At 39.3% G+C, this 13,848-nt stretch overlaps 1 long non-coding RNA gene across 5 annotated transcripts in view; it reads left to right on the forward strand.

The window, feature by feature from the left end:
- LOC138113529 (uncharacterized) overlaps window positions 1-13,848 on the forward strand; it is a 114,408-nt gene that overhangs the window by 70,855 nt on the left and 29,705 nt on the right. The gene's annotated exons all lie outside the window — the stretch shown is intronic.

The following is a 13,848-nucleotide window of genomic DNA, read 5'->3' on the forward strand; positions in this document are numbered from 1 at the left end:
GGAGGCATTTCTGTAAAGTCAATTTGAATGTTTTGGAAAGGCCTGATTGCTAATTCAATTCCTCCGCCCGTGTTCTTTTTCATTACCTTTTTGTTAACTTTTTGACAGATTACACAGTCCCGGGTTATTTGGTTGGCTATTTCATAAACACCAGTGCATCCAAAGGTTCTGAGACAGTGATCCGCCAGAGCCTTTGAACCCCAATGATTGCTTTGGTGAATATTTTGTAGAATTTCTCGGGTTAAATTTTTGTTTAAAATTTGGCGTTTATCTGGTAAATACCAGCGGCCTTGAGAATCCTCATTGGCACCAATTAAAACTAATTTCTGTTTTTCCTGATCAGTAAAAATGGGCGTGGGTAAAATGTTAGTTTGTGGAATAGTGTCAGATGTGGTGGTGTTAGTTGGAAGTTGGTTTACTTCCATCACTTTTACCTCTTCTTCCACTGCTGCTTCTTTTGCTGCCAAGTCTGCTAGGTTGTTCCCCCGAGCTTCTTTTGTGGTTCCCGATTGATGACCTGGAATATGCACCACTGAGATCACCTGAGGCAGTTGCAGTGCTTTTAGAATTTTTAGGATCAATTCCTTATGTAGGATATCTTTCCCTTTGGTGTTTAGGAACCCCCTTTCGGACCAGATTTTTCCAAAGGTGTGGACTACGCCATAAGCGTATCTGGAGTCAGTGTAAATGGTCCCGATACTTCCTGCTAGTCGGTGGAGTGCTTTTTCTAGGGCATAGAGCTCACAGACCTGAGCTGACCAGGTTGGTGGCAATCTGCCCTTTTCTAGCACACACATTTGGTGTCCATCGACCACTGAATAGCCAGAGCATCGCTTTCCATCCACCACTCGAGATGACCCGTCAATGAAGAGGATTTCCCCTTCATTGAGGGGACAGTCCACCAGGTCCTCTCTGACTTTTGTTTGGATGTCAATTATCTCAATGCAATTGTGTTCAATTTCTTTTTCTGATGGGGTCCCATAAAGGAATTGAGCTGGATTTTGGTGTGTACACACAACTAACCTCAGGTGGTCTGAGTGCATGAGAATGGCTTCATATTTGACTATTCTTGGGTCAGTTAACCACTCTGCAGCCCTGTGAGCTAAAATGGTTTTGATTGAGTGTGGTGTATGCACTGTCAAGTCTCCACCAAAAATGAGTTTTTGACTCTCCGAGACCAGAACAGCTGCTGCGGCGATGGACTGGATGCAGACAGGCCATCCTCTGGACACTGGATCTAGTAATTTGGAAAGAAAAGCAACTGGCTTCCTGACTCCTCCCCACTCCTGGGTCAAGACGCCATAGGCAATTCCCTTCTCCACATTAACAAATAGATCGAAGGGTTTTTCTAGTGAAGGAAGGCTTAAAACAGGTGCTTTTGTTAATTTCTCTTTCAGATTTTGTAATTTTTGTGTGTCTGAATTAGTCCAATTAAAAGGTTCTTCTTCTATTAGTTTTTCATATAAAAATTTGGCAGATTGTGAATACTGATCAATCCACAGTCTGCAGTATCCAAATAGGCCTAATAATTGCCGGATTTCTCGTTTTGAAGTTGGAGGTGGTAGATTTAGGATTCCTTCTACTCTTTCAGCACTGAGTTTTTTTGTGCCATGACCAATTAGATGTCCCAAATACTTCACCTCCTGTAGCACAAATTGTAATTTAGGTTTTGACACCCTCAGCCCGTTCCTCCCTAGAAAATTCAGTAACTGAATTGTAGCAGTTCTTACCGTAGACTCCTGTTCCCCAGAGAGGAGCAGGTCGTCTACGTACTGAGTTACCTGAATCCCTTCGGGTGGAGAAAAGGAACTTAGCAAATCTTCTAGCGCTTGGCCAAAGAGTGTGGGTGACTCGGTGTAACCTTGAGGCAGGCGAGTCCAGCGCAGCTGCTGCTTCCGTCCAGTGTCTGGATCCTCCCAGGTAAATGCAAAGATGTCTCTGCAATGAGAATCTAGAGGACATGACCAGAAAGCATCTTTAAGGTCAATAACAGAGAACCAGGCATGTGCTGGGGGTACCCGACTCAGGAGTGTATAGGGGTCCTGCACCAGTGGGTACCTGGTTTGGACTCTCTTATTGACCTCACGCAGATCTTGTACAAGCCGGAATGACTTATCTGGTTTCTGGACAGCCAAAATTGGAGTGTTGTAACTGGATTTGCAGGTCTCAAGAATTCCATCTTGTAATAAGTCCATGATAACAGGCTTCAGGCCCTTTCTTTTGTCCTTGGAGAGGGGATATTGTGGTACACGTACTGGCTGGCTATTTGGGAGCAACTCAATTGTTAGAGGTGTGATGTCCATTTTTCCCCGGTTGCCAGGTTTGGCCCACACTACCGGGTCAATGTGTTGCTCATCTACTAAAGATAAAACAAACAATTTAGTGGTCATTTTTCCACCCTGCGGTACCACCCCAACCCTCAGAGGTATTTGGAAGTCACGTCCTAAAAGATTGATCCCAGCTTGAGGTAGGTATAGCACATCCCCTGTATGGGTACGTCCTTGTATGGAAAGGATTACATTTTTAATTACAGGAACAGCAAAGCTTTCACCATTAGCACCATATATATCTAATGTATCTTGAGAAATAAAACATCCTGGAGGTGTTTCAGTGACACAGGTTCTTTCAGCACCTGTGTCCACTAAAAACTCCACTTGTTGTCTCTGGGGTCCAGCTTCTAATTTTATCAAGGGCTCTTTAAGATGTTTTTGCCCCAGAGAATAAAGCCCCTGACCCCTTCAGTTGTTCAAAATTTGTCCCTCCATTTGAAGGACTCCTTGATCTCTCTGCTTTTTAAAACAGTACCACTGCCCGTGGCCTGGTTTATTACAGTATGTGCAAATTAACCTCTCAGGTCTTTGAACAATTGGGTTAGGTTGTTTATTGCAAACACAAACCTGTGGCTGTTGCTGAGAGCAGATTTGGGTTTGCTGTTGTGGGATGCCCCTTTGGGAAGTTCTTTGTGTAGGAGGGTTGTGGATTGGAGCATTAGTACTGTTATTCATTATTCGGCTTTTAGCCTTCATCCTCTCTTCATCCCTCCTAACAAAGACTTTTTGGGCTTCCTCCAGTAATTCATCTAGTTCCCTCTCTGGCCATTTTTCCAATTTTTCTAATTTTTTCCTGATGTCAGGCCAGGAGTGAAGCACAAAATGTACCTTTAGCATAGTTTTGCCTCCCTCACTGTCTAAGTCAATGACAGAATAAAGTTGAATGTTATTCCTTAACCGAGCCATCCAAGCTGTTGGGGACTCATCCTTTTCCTGTTCCCCACAAAATGCTTTTTTCATATTATTAACTCGAGGAACAGCTTCTCTAATCCCTTTTATAATTAAATTTCTGTAGTCTTTCATGTTCCTCCTGCCCTCTTCTGAATTTGGGTTCCATTCAGGGTCTGTCAGTGGTAATTTTTGTTCTCCAATTGGGCCCTGATTAGAATTATTTTCTCTGTCCCAGACTGTCACTCCTGCAGCTCTAATCAATTTTCTTTCCTCAATGGTGAATAAGGAGTGAAGGATGGATTGTATCTCTCCCCAATTATAAATATTAGGGCCGAGGAATTGATCAAATTGGTCAGCTAGACCAATGGGGTCAGCCATCAGACTTTTCATTTCTTTTTTGAATTCCCGTACCTCAGATGAAGCTAGAGGTACAACTACATAACCAATTCCTCCTTGAGCATTTCCCATGGGTACCTCCCTAAGAGGTAAAATTTTAGACTCATGGGGAGTGCTCAGGCAGGTGGGACAGTCAGGTGTTTTAAATGATTTCTTTCTAGTGCAAGATGCTGGGCCATCCTGGCTAGAAGAAATCCTTTGTCCGGTTGTCTTTTTGTGAGAGCAGGAAGGAACAGAATTTTCTTTTTCACTTTCATTCTCATTTTCTGAGTCCCTTTCGATTGGGTGGCTTGATGAAGGAAGGACCCTTTCTTGTTCAATTTGGACCCTCCTTTCTGGAGGAGTTACTGGAGGAAGGTAGTCTAGGGGGTCCCACTTTGGTTTATTTAATTTAGGTTTTTGTTTTTCTTTCTGTTTGTGTTCTTCTGCAATGGAAAAAATTTGGTTTGAATTTTTATTAAGTCCAATTGAATTAGATTTAGTTTCCTCTTCCAATTCTATTTTTTTGCTTTGGTCTTCATTTTGTTTTTGCCAATAATTTAACCAAATTTTAGCATAGTCTAATTCATCAGAATGTTTTGGAGCTTTGTAATGTACATAAGAATGCAAAGCCTCACAAAGCCATTTTTCAGAAGACCCATACTTGGGCCATCTGAGTCCATCTTTGTTAATTTTATGTTTTGGCCACTTAAAAACACAGTACCTAATCATTTGACACTGGTCTTTTTCTTTAGTTAAAAGATTTTCTTCCCACTTTAGGATCATTTGCCCTAACGGACTGTCTGGGAAGATTTTGTATTTCTTCATTAGGTCTTTCTTTTTGCTATTCGCTTGTCCCATTTTGTTACTGGGAAGCAAACAAGTAGCTAGTGCAGAAGAAAAAAATTTTTTTTTTTTTTTTTTTTTTCTAATTAAATAAACCAAAGTATTGTATTATATAAAACAAATAAAATATTGCATAAGGAAATAATATTACAAAATAACCTAAATTCAATACACTATCACAATAATAAAAAAATGATAATAAAGTTATAAGCATAAAATACAATACAACTAATGTAGAGAAGAGCAAGCAGGGTTAGTAGATATATAAGGGAATGAATGATGGCGAATCTGTGGGAAAAAATTAGATATGGCAGGCTGGTGAGAAACAAATATGGTGCAAGAAATATTAATTTTAATTATAAAAAGAATAATTAGTGAATATTTAAATTGGTTAAAGTATGACTGAAATTTAGATAGTTTTATACATATATACTTAAAATTTAAGAAACAAGAGTTGTCTTTATTAGCAAAGGAGAGATAGATTAAAATATTTATAACCAAATTAAAGGAAAAAGATTATAATGAATAACACAAGCAGTAATTCAAAATATCAAAGTAGTGTCTTATGATTAAAGCAGATAAAGCAAATTACAACTACAATCCAATAACCCAAACACTCCAAACTAACAGGAAGTATAAAGGTGCTAGATAGCACTGACCACAAGAGTGCAGCTAAAACAAGTTCACACATGCACTTAAAACGGCAAAGGGGTGCAGTTCAAATTAAAAGGACACAAAATGGCGGCCGACCACGTGGCGGCCCGAAATTTCAAAATGGCGGCCGACCACGCGGCGGCGCGAAATTTCAAAATGGCCGCCGACCACGCGGCAGCCCGAAATTTCAAAATGGCCGCCGACCACGCGGCGAAAAGAAAAAGAGAGGGGTTTAAAATGAGGTTTCTCCTCAGTTCTAGACCCGAGGAGACTGAGACACTAATAAAAATGAATTTGGGGCTGCGCACACCCCTAAAACGTGGAAACCTCCCCCCAGAAAGGCTGATCACCACACTCGATCTTCCCCTCTGTGTCTCTAAAGGGGTGATCCCTCGTGGTGCCCTTAAAAATGAACCCTTTCAAGCACACTCACACACACACTGGGGGCGGCCAACCCCCCCACACACTCTCTCACAAAAGGAATTCCACTCGGAGGTTCCCCAAAAACGAATAGCCCTTAAAAAGGGTAAGTCCCTAACTAAGTTCCCTTTAAGAAGGGTTCAAGCCTTACCACAAGTCTTTCTCCACCGGAGGTGTCCTTTCTCTGCTGCAGTAATCCTTGTGGGAGCCCAGAAAATCCAAGGAGAAAAACCAAAAAACCAAAAAAATCGCAAAAATTCAAAAATAGTAAAATTAACCAAAATACCTGGATTTTAGGGCAAAAATAGGATCCCGGACGAGCCCCCAAAAGAGTTGTGAGGAATGAGACAACTCTTTGTAGAAATTAAAACAATTTATTAAAACAGAAAAAAATTGAAAAATTGCAAAAAACTAACAAAATATAAAAATTTGGGATCCAGATGGCTCGAGAGATATGCCCCAGGAGCGCAGGGATTCAGGAACTTTAGGCTTAAGACAGCTCTGAACCTCAGGTAGAGAAAAAAAATAAACTTGCAGTTTAGGTTGGTCAAAAAGAAATCTATTTCTAAAAAGCCCCTAGAAAGGGGTAGGCTTCTCCAGCACTGCCTTAGCAAGCTGGAGAGGATGGGAGAATGGAGTGGGCGTGTCTTCTCTTACACTTTTATAGCTTTTGCTCCGCCCACAGTCCGCCCACAGCCCACCCCCCTGGTTCAAGGCGGTTGGTGTTTTCCCCTTGACAGACCACCTCTGTCCACCAATGGCTCTTCCTGGTCAGAGGGGTGATATTAGTTGAGATAAGGGTCATGTGCTTATGGGGCTGGGCTGTTTGTTGCAACCGGGGTTTTTAAAATCTGCCTTGAAACCAAAATACAAGTAAAACATAAAAATACATCCAACACATCTTAAAACACTTGTAAAGGTATACAGTAAACACAGGAAGACCATAAAAGCTTGATTATTGTACCTGGACTGATGGATTGATTTTAACATTCAATTTAAAAATATTAAGCTCAAATTAATTAAGGCACTTAATATGCAAAGACCAAGCACAAATAGGGATTTCATGTATGACAGTTCAGGTAAAATTACCTCAGGTGTTGAATTCAGACATTTGGCAGGAGAACATCCCTGTGAGGGGTAGAAAGCAATTGGCTGTTGTTCCCCTTCAGAACCAGCCAGATAATACCCACAGGATCCTAGCAAAGGGATATCTTTAAAATGATGGGAAGAGAAGGTTGAGGATACAGATGGACCGTTCTTTTTCACTGCTCTATTTAATTTGTGCTGCAGTAGAAAACTATGCCTCTCCATACAACAAACAAAACAACTTGCTCCCTGACAACAGAAATCAGCCTCTTTCCAAGCACACAGCTACTTCAAAAACTAACCCACAACAGTACATGCAATTAACTTATACATTTTCAGATTTACAAGCAATATTGAAAAAGATAATGAATATTAAAACAAGTCTTATATAGAAAAAGCAAGAATGTTCACAAGCAAGGAGGATTTAGACTTTGAAGTATCCAGACTTTTTCTGTCATTCATTACTTCTTCTTTTTAAATGGTAGCATTCTAGAAACACTTCTCAGTTGCATGTAGGCAGGCTTATGTAGATTGTGCTGTTTATGACAAAATTGGAACAAGAAATGGTCTTGAGGACCTTTGCCATCATTTGAATATCATATATGCTTACTGCTGTAAGTCTAATGAAGCCAATAGTAACTATCCTGGGTTTCTGTGTGCAAGTAATAACATAGTGGATTGTCTGGAACACAGGAGGGTAAAGACACTACAATAAAAGAGATAAGTGTAGCAAAACATGACATCTGGTACCTGACAAGAGAAAAATTAGTAGCAAAATTAAACGCAAATTAGGAACAGTAAGGAACTATGACATAGTTTATGATATAAGTAATGATTTCTCCATTCACTTGTCTCTACAGTTCAAGACTTGCTGGGATTTTTTTTCTGTTGGAATTAATTTTTTCTTGTTACAAAAGTAAAACTACAGGTAGTCAGCCATGGAAAAGTGTTACTGCTCAGTTTGCCTTAAATGCTAACCCACAGAGAATAGCAAATATATGTCTGGTTCTTGTAGGCGTCTGTCACCTGTGCATCCTCGTGTGGGGTGGATGGCAGGTCTTAGTTAACCTGTGGTAGCTGCAATAAGATGGCTTTATCACCTCTTAATTTAATTAAATCTGATATCTCTTCACAGCATTTGGAGAAATGTGAAGAAACATTACTTCTTCACAACTCAGATTCAGATTTCTCCTAGAATAGAGTGACTGTGTTAATGTTACCAAAAGTGAGGAATGAGAACAGTGTGCTTGAAGTGTCATTGAATGTTAGAGAAGAACTGAAGTGAGAAAGTCAGCACAGAACTGGGTGCTCTATGCTCTTTGCACCTGCACAGCCCTGCCAGGGTAGAGGTGAGTATCATGTTGTTTTGTGAGGCTTCAGAGACCCCAGCGCGGTGCTGGCAGTGCTGAGCAACTTGGGAAAAGCAGTATCTGCTGTCCTGGTTCAAACAGGTCATTATTATCCATGAACAAATATGTAGCTGACAATTTGTGATTGCTAAGCTTCCTTTTAGTTATAATTTGGCCTGCATCCTAAAGACACTACATTACCAGGGCAGAAATTGAATCTTGGGGGTTGTTTTAAGTGCTGAAGACTCCCTCCCTTAACTTCCTCCTTTATCAGAGCCACAGCTGATTAGATAGGAAAGCATGCTGGCTGGCGCCTTCCCATCCCATTTGTTTTTGTACCTCACTGCTCTGTAGTGCTGGGTCATGCTCCTATTCATTTTTCATGACCTTGCCTCATTACACCCTTTCCAATTGCCGCTTGTTTCTCTGACCTTGGAGTCCTACAGGTCGATCCAAAAGATCTGGGACCATGTTTTTAAGTTCCCTCCTGGAAAGGCTGGAAACATGAGGACATTTTTCAGCAAAATGTTTGTGTGTATGTGTAGCTTTTACTATTTTATCATGTAATATTTGGCTCAGTGCTGTAGACTGGTTTTGCAGCCCACTAGCACCTTTATGAATTCTGGTGTTGAATGATCCTTGTTAACAAACATCTTATTTTTGGCATACATTTATGAAAAAAGTGGATAATCAACTAATGTTGTGTGGATATCTGTCTTTACTTCAAAGGTTGTCAGTCCCGCTGCTTTGCTGCTTATTTCTATATTGACTTTGTGTGTTTCTGCTCATCTAAAAATCATGCCATTGTAGTGGCTTAGAACTCACACCTGTTTATTGCAGCCACAATAGATCATGTGTTGAACTTCTGCTGCGTGTGGTTAACTGAATTGAAAATATCCATATATGCATTTTGATGTGCTTTACCACATTTAGATACCTTTGAATAGATATTTCATTTTGATTGATGGGATTGTTTAATGTTTGTTTCACAGGTTTCCTATGCAAACTTTCAGTGGATACTCAAGTAGTTGAACAAGTACTGTGATCCCTTATTGATGAAAAAGTGGATAGTTGCTCATTAAAACTACTTCCTTCCTGCCTAAAACCATCTTCCTATCAGGTTCAGAGCCAAGGAAGAGATGTGGAAGTTACATGCAGTGTTTTGAGAAAACATGAAATCGTCTACCTGTGTGAGAGTAAAAGAACAAACTGTCGATCTGCCCTCCCTGTCTGCTAAGCATGCCAGATGTGAGGCACTTCTGGCCAGGAGTTGCATAAACTCATTCAAGTGGCACCGAGCCCCTCAGCATCCAGGGACTGCTGCTTCCGATGGGAGCTCTCTCAGAGCTGCTGGGCTGGGTGGAGCAGATACACAATCATCCCTACACAGTCCTGGCAACATGCACTTGATGCTCCCTGCAAGGGCTTGAGGCTCAGCTTGCAGCATGCAGTGTATAGACAGTGCAAGCCTCATAAAAGCATTGTCTGTGGTCACTATATTTGATGTTGGTGCCTACTATGTTGGCACATACCTGTAGGTATGTGGTGCTTGGATGCACTGGGTTCTAACAGCTCTCTCTAAAGTTGGAAGAGGAAAAACAAAATCTGGATTCATCACATGCCTACACTTGGACATAAATTGGCTTAACATAGGAATTTAAATCTGTCAGTTCTGGCATTGATATATTTTATTATAAAATCCTGTACTAGATGTAGAGGCAGATGCAACCTTGATGTAAATGGGAGGGGTTTTGGAGCTAAATGTCCTCTTTTTTTTTTTTTTTTTGTATCCAAACCTCAGAGACGAGTTGCCCTTATTTGCACCTTACCCATGGTATCTCCTTTCCCTATCTTCTCTTGATTGCCTAGTTAATCTGCAGAAGGAAAGTGGCCAGGATGTTTCATCCCCTTTTCCTGCAGTTTCAGTTCTTTGGAGCCATTGACTGCTGCTGTAAATCAGAATAGTCCTGAGATTGACGTAGAAGGACAGTGGTCATGTGTAATAGGAATGCAGACATTTGTTTTATTCTGCGTGTGGCTCCACTTTCTAATCATAATGACAATACTTTAAATCATAATAACATGAGTAGTAGAGTACTTAATAGTAGAAATGCTTTGAGTAAAGCCTTGCTGCTCAGTGTGCATAAAAAATTTCCTCCAAAATGAATTCCAGTACATTTAAAAGTAAGAACTTTCATTTAGAAGTGTGTAGAGTTCTAGCATCATTTAAAACTTTGCTTCGGTTAATCATAGCTTTATTTTCGTGTGGTGGTTGCAAAAGTGAAACTTGTTATCTAGAAGGACACGTTTCTTCTTTTTCTTAAAAGAAAAAGTAGATGGATGCAGACTTTTGACACGAAAAGAAGTGCTGAGAGAGGAATTTTTCTGTGGTTCAGTTACTCTGGAATGAAACATGGGAATTCATTTTAACAGGATAAGTAATTGCAGTGCAACCTAACGTTTATGCCTATTAGCCTTTATAGTGCAAAATTGTTAAATATGAATATATCATATATATCAACTTTGTTTCTTAACATAATATTGGTTCTTGTTACAGTACCTGTGTTAAGTACCTGCTGGCCCCAAAAGATTCATTTCCACTGACTCAGAGGTTCTGTTACTGCAGCTGCAAAACATTGCTTGACCTGTAGCTAAGGCACAAATATAAAATTACAAGAAGAATTTTGAAGTGAACTTAGGGTTAATAAAAATACACTGCTACTGAAGCTAAAAGGAAGTTTGTCTTCTATTTCAGCTTCAGAAATATAGCAAGTCTCTTGTCAGCAGCTTTTGAAAATTTCTCTGAAAAGATGAAAAGGAAATTATTTAAAAGAAATGGAATTGTTTGTTCTGTCAATCCTTCATTTCTTCCTTTGCAACTTGAAAAACCTGTTAAACGTGATGAAAAACAACAAAAACTTTGGTTCATTAAGTGCCATCAGTTTAGTCTTTCGCTGACTGCCTAGGTACTGCTGCAGGTTTCTCCTAATTAAGCATGTAAAGAACACGTGATTTGTGCTTAGAAAATATTTTTTGCAATTAATTAAAGCAATCTAATAAAAAAGGATATTTCTTTTAGCAGGAGATCTCACTTTTTGAAATGTTGGATAACTAAGGGAAGTTAGTAATGCTTGATAAATCTAATTCTTTTCCATTTTTGCAAAAAAAGTGAACAATAGACCTCTTTCTTTAATTTCTCTTGTAACACTTGATTTGGTGTAAACCAAGTTTGTGTTGAAGCAAGAGAATGGTGTCTGTTTTAAGGATATGAAAGCTTCATTTCTTGTAGTGACATTGTAGAAACAGAGGCTAGAAATGAGGAATTACCTACTGCTTAAGATGCTACACAGTGGCAGTCACTGCACCAAGGGATAATCCAAAGGCTTCCTCGTCATTCCCAGAAACTGCTCCCATTGTTCTTGCTCTGGCTGCTGCTGCTGATGTAAGGTAATAGTTGGTACTAATGCTTGTCATGCTAAACATTTTCGAGAGTCCCACATTTGTGAAAGAGACTGAGATGTAATAACAGAATCAAAAGAAGTTTTGAGTATTTTCTCACCCAGTCCCCAGCATGGCTGATCACATCTCTTGGGCAATCAGAATTAAGACTGGGTTTGTTCTCTGCCAAAGACATAAATACACAGCCTAAGTAAAGTGGGCTGGACATTTACAACAGTGAGATCTGAGAGAAATTTCCTTTCAGTGAGTGGGCTGCAGAAATACATTTTATTTACTCAGCTCCTACATAGACTGATTTTGTTTTTATGGAAGCAATTTATTTTAATATCTAGAAAAAGAGGCAAATTTATTTCCCATAACATGTTAGTGTTTTGTTCAAGTTGTGTCTTTTTTTGCAGTTCTGCCACCTGCAATAGAAATGAAGAAGCTGCTCAAAACCAAGCAGTCAGGGATAATTCCCTCTGTGTTCAACATGGTAAACAAGAGGTTGATGGGATGGTTGGGGTTCTCAAGATTCAGTGTCTGCATTAATAGTCGTGCTTTCATTCTTTCATGTAATGAATGATTTTGCATTCTATCCAAAATAGAATAATTTCTGCAAGAGGGATTGCTTCTTTTAGTATGTACTGTAGAGTGTAAGAATCTCCTGTAGGAGACCAAGGGATCAGGAGGATTATTTTATTGAAATATTTGTTCTGACTTATGTGCCAAGAGTCACTGACCCGAAGTCCCAAATATCCTGGCTGTGCCATTTGATCTCTGAATTGTAATGTACAAGATGAACAGCAAAACTTTGCTTTCATTTTTTAAAATAGTTTTGTGAATTTAGTTCCTGAAAATGAGACACATCTCAGTATCTTCCCTGCACTCCTTCTCTCCTTTCTTCCCTCCTTTCTTTCTTCTCTCTCATTTTCTTTACATCTTTCTTCATATTCAGCAAATACAAATCAAACACATGAATATTTTCAGTTAAATTTTTGGCTTTTTATCATTTGTAAAATTATTGAGGGAAGCTGGATATAAGCAACATTTATGAGTTTATTATACATGCCTGCAGTGAATAGTTGGCTTAATAAGGACAGGCGCTGTAGGCAGAGTTGCCCATCTCTTTTATTACTTCATTTATATTTTTCTTTGTTATTTTATAGTCTGTTTCCACCGTTGCAACACAATGCAAATTGCCTATTGTTCAGATTTTAGGCACTACAAGATTTAATTGATTAATTTAATTCAAATGCATGAAACTAACAACATAAAAATGTTGTTTGCTTTTTGGCATTAGATGCTTAATTAGTGATTTGGCAGATAGGACAAGTCGGGAGGGTATTTCCTGATGGTTGATAATTCATTAAGTTGAGTGCCAACAGAAAATCTAAAATCCCTTAACTGCCATTAATTAATTACCAGGAAATACCTGGCTCGGGTGGAGCGGGTCATTATGCTTGTATTCCACGTAAAACTGTGAAAGGTGAAAAGAAATCAAAATAACACGGATAGTGTACTGTGCAAAGCTAGTACAGAGACCCAACTCTGTACAGGCACTGTCCTAGTAACAAGCACAGCTCAGAGACACAAAACTCAGACTTCACAGTACCTTTGGCTTTAGCAGTGCACTGGTGTAACCAGGATATGTGTTTACAGCAGGGTAGTGCTTTTATATTCATATTTGAGAACAGGTTTTTTTGTTAATACCTCAAAGCAAAAGACTCCTGGAATGATCTAAGAATATTTAGGCAGTGGCTTCTCTCCTAAAATACATTCACACAGGATAAAATTAGGTTACGAAGTGTGTTGCAAGTTATCAGGTTGCTAAAGTGTCTGAGTTTTCTTCTTTTATGTTACGGTCTACAGTTGCTCATTTATTACTGTAAACTGCTTTACTAACACAGACAAAAGAATAGATAGTCCTTGATAACAAATCATATATATTTCACTCTGATTATGCCATTATTTTCCAATATATCAAAGGAAAAGGCAGGAAAAATACTTTTTTTTCCCCAACACTCCCTTTCCTGAGATGTCAATGTGATTATTAACCAAGAGAAGTCTTGTTTTTCACTGAAATAGAATCTTTAGTCTAAGCTGGGATGAACATGTGATTTAGAGACTTCATGTGTCTAGAATAGGTGGACTGTACTACATCTATTTCTGCTCACACAAATCCATGTGAGAGGAGGACCAAGCCCAGAGAGCCAGCTTTAGTTTCCTTCTAATGAGCATAGTAGTCCTTCTGGTGACAATAAACACAGGTAAAAAAACCTGGGAATTGGTGCTATTTCACATTATCTCAAACTCAGCAGATTTTTCTTTGCTTTTGTGGATGGTTTTTTGGCTACCTGAGCATTTCAAAGTAGGTTATAATTTACTGTTTTTTTGAAATTTTTTCTTGGTTAATGTTACAATTGTCAGAGGAGACTTCCTCTCCCATCTTCCCTCCT

This window comes from Aphelocoma coerulescens, chromosome 7 (assembly GCF_041296385.1).
Source record: "Aphelocoma coerulescens isolate FSJ_1873_10779 chromosome 7, UR_Acoe_1.0, whole genome shotgun sequence".
Lineage (NCBI taxonomy): Eukaryota > Metazoa > Chordata > Aves > Passeriformes > Corvidae > Aphelocoma > Aphelocoma coerulescens.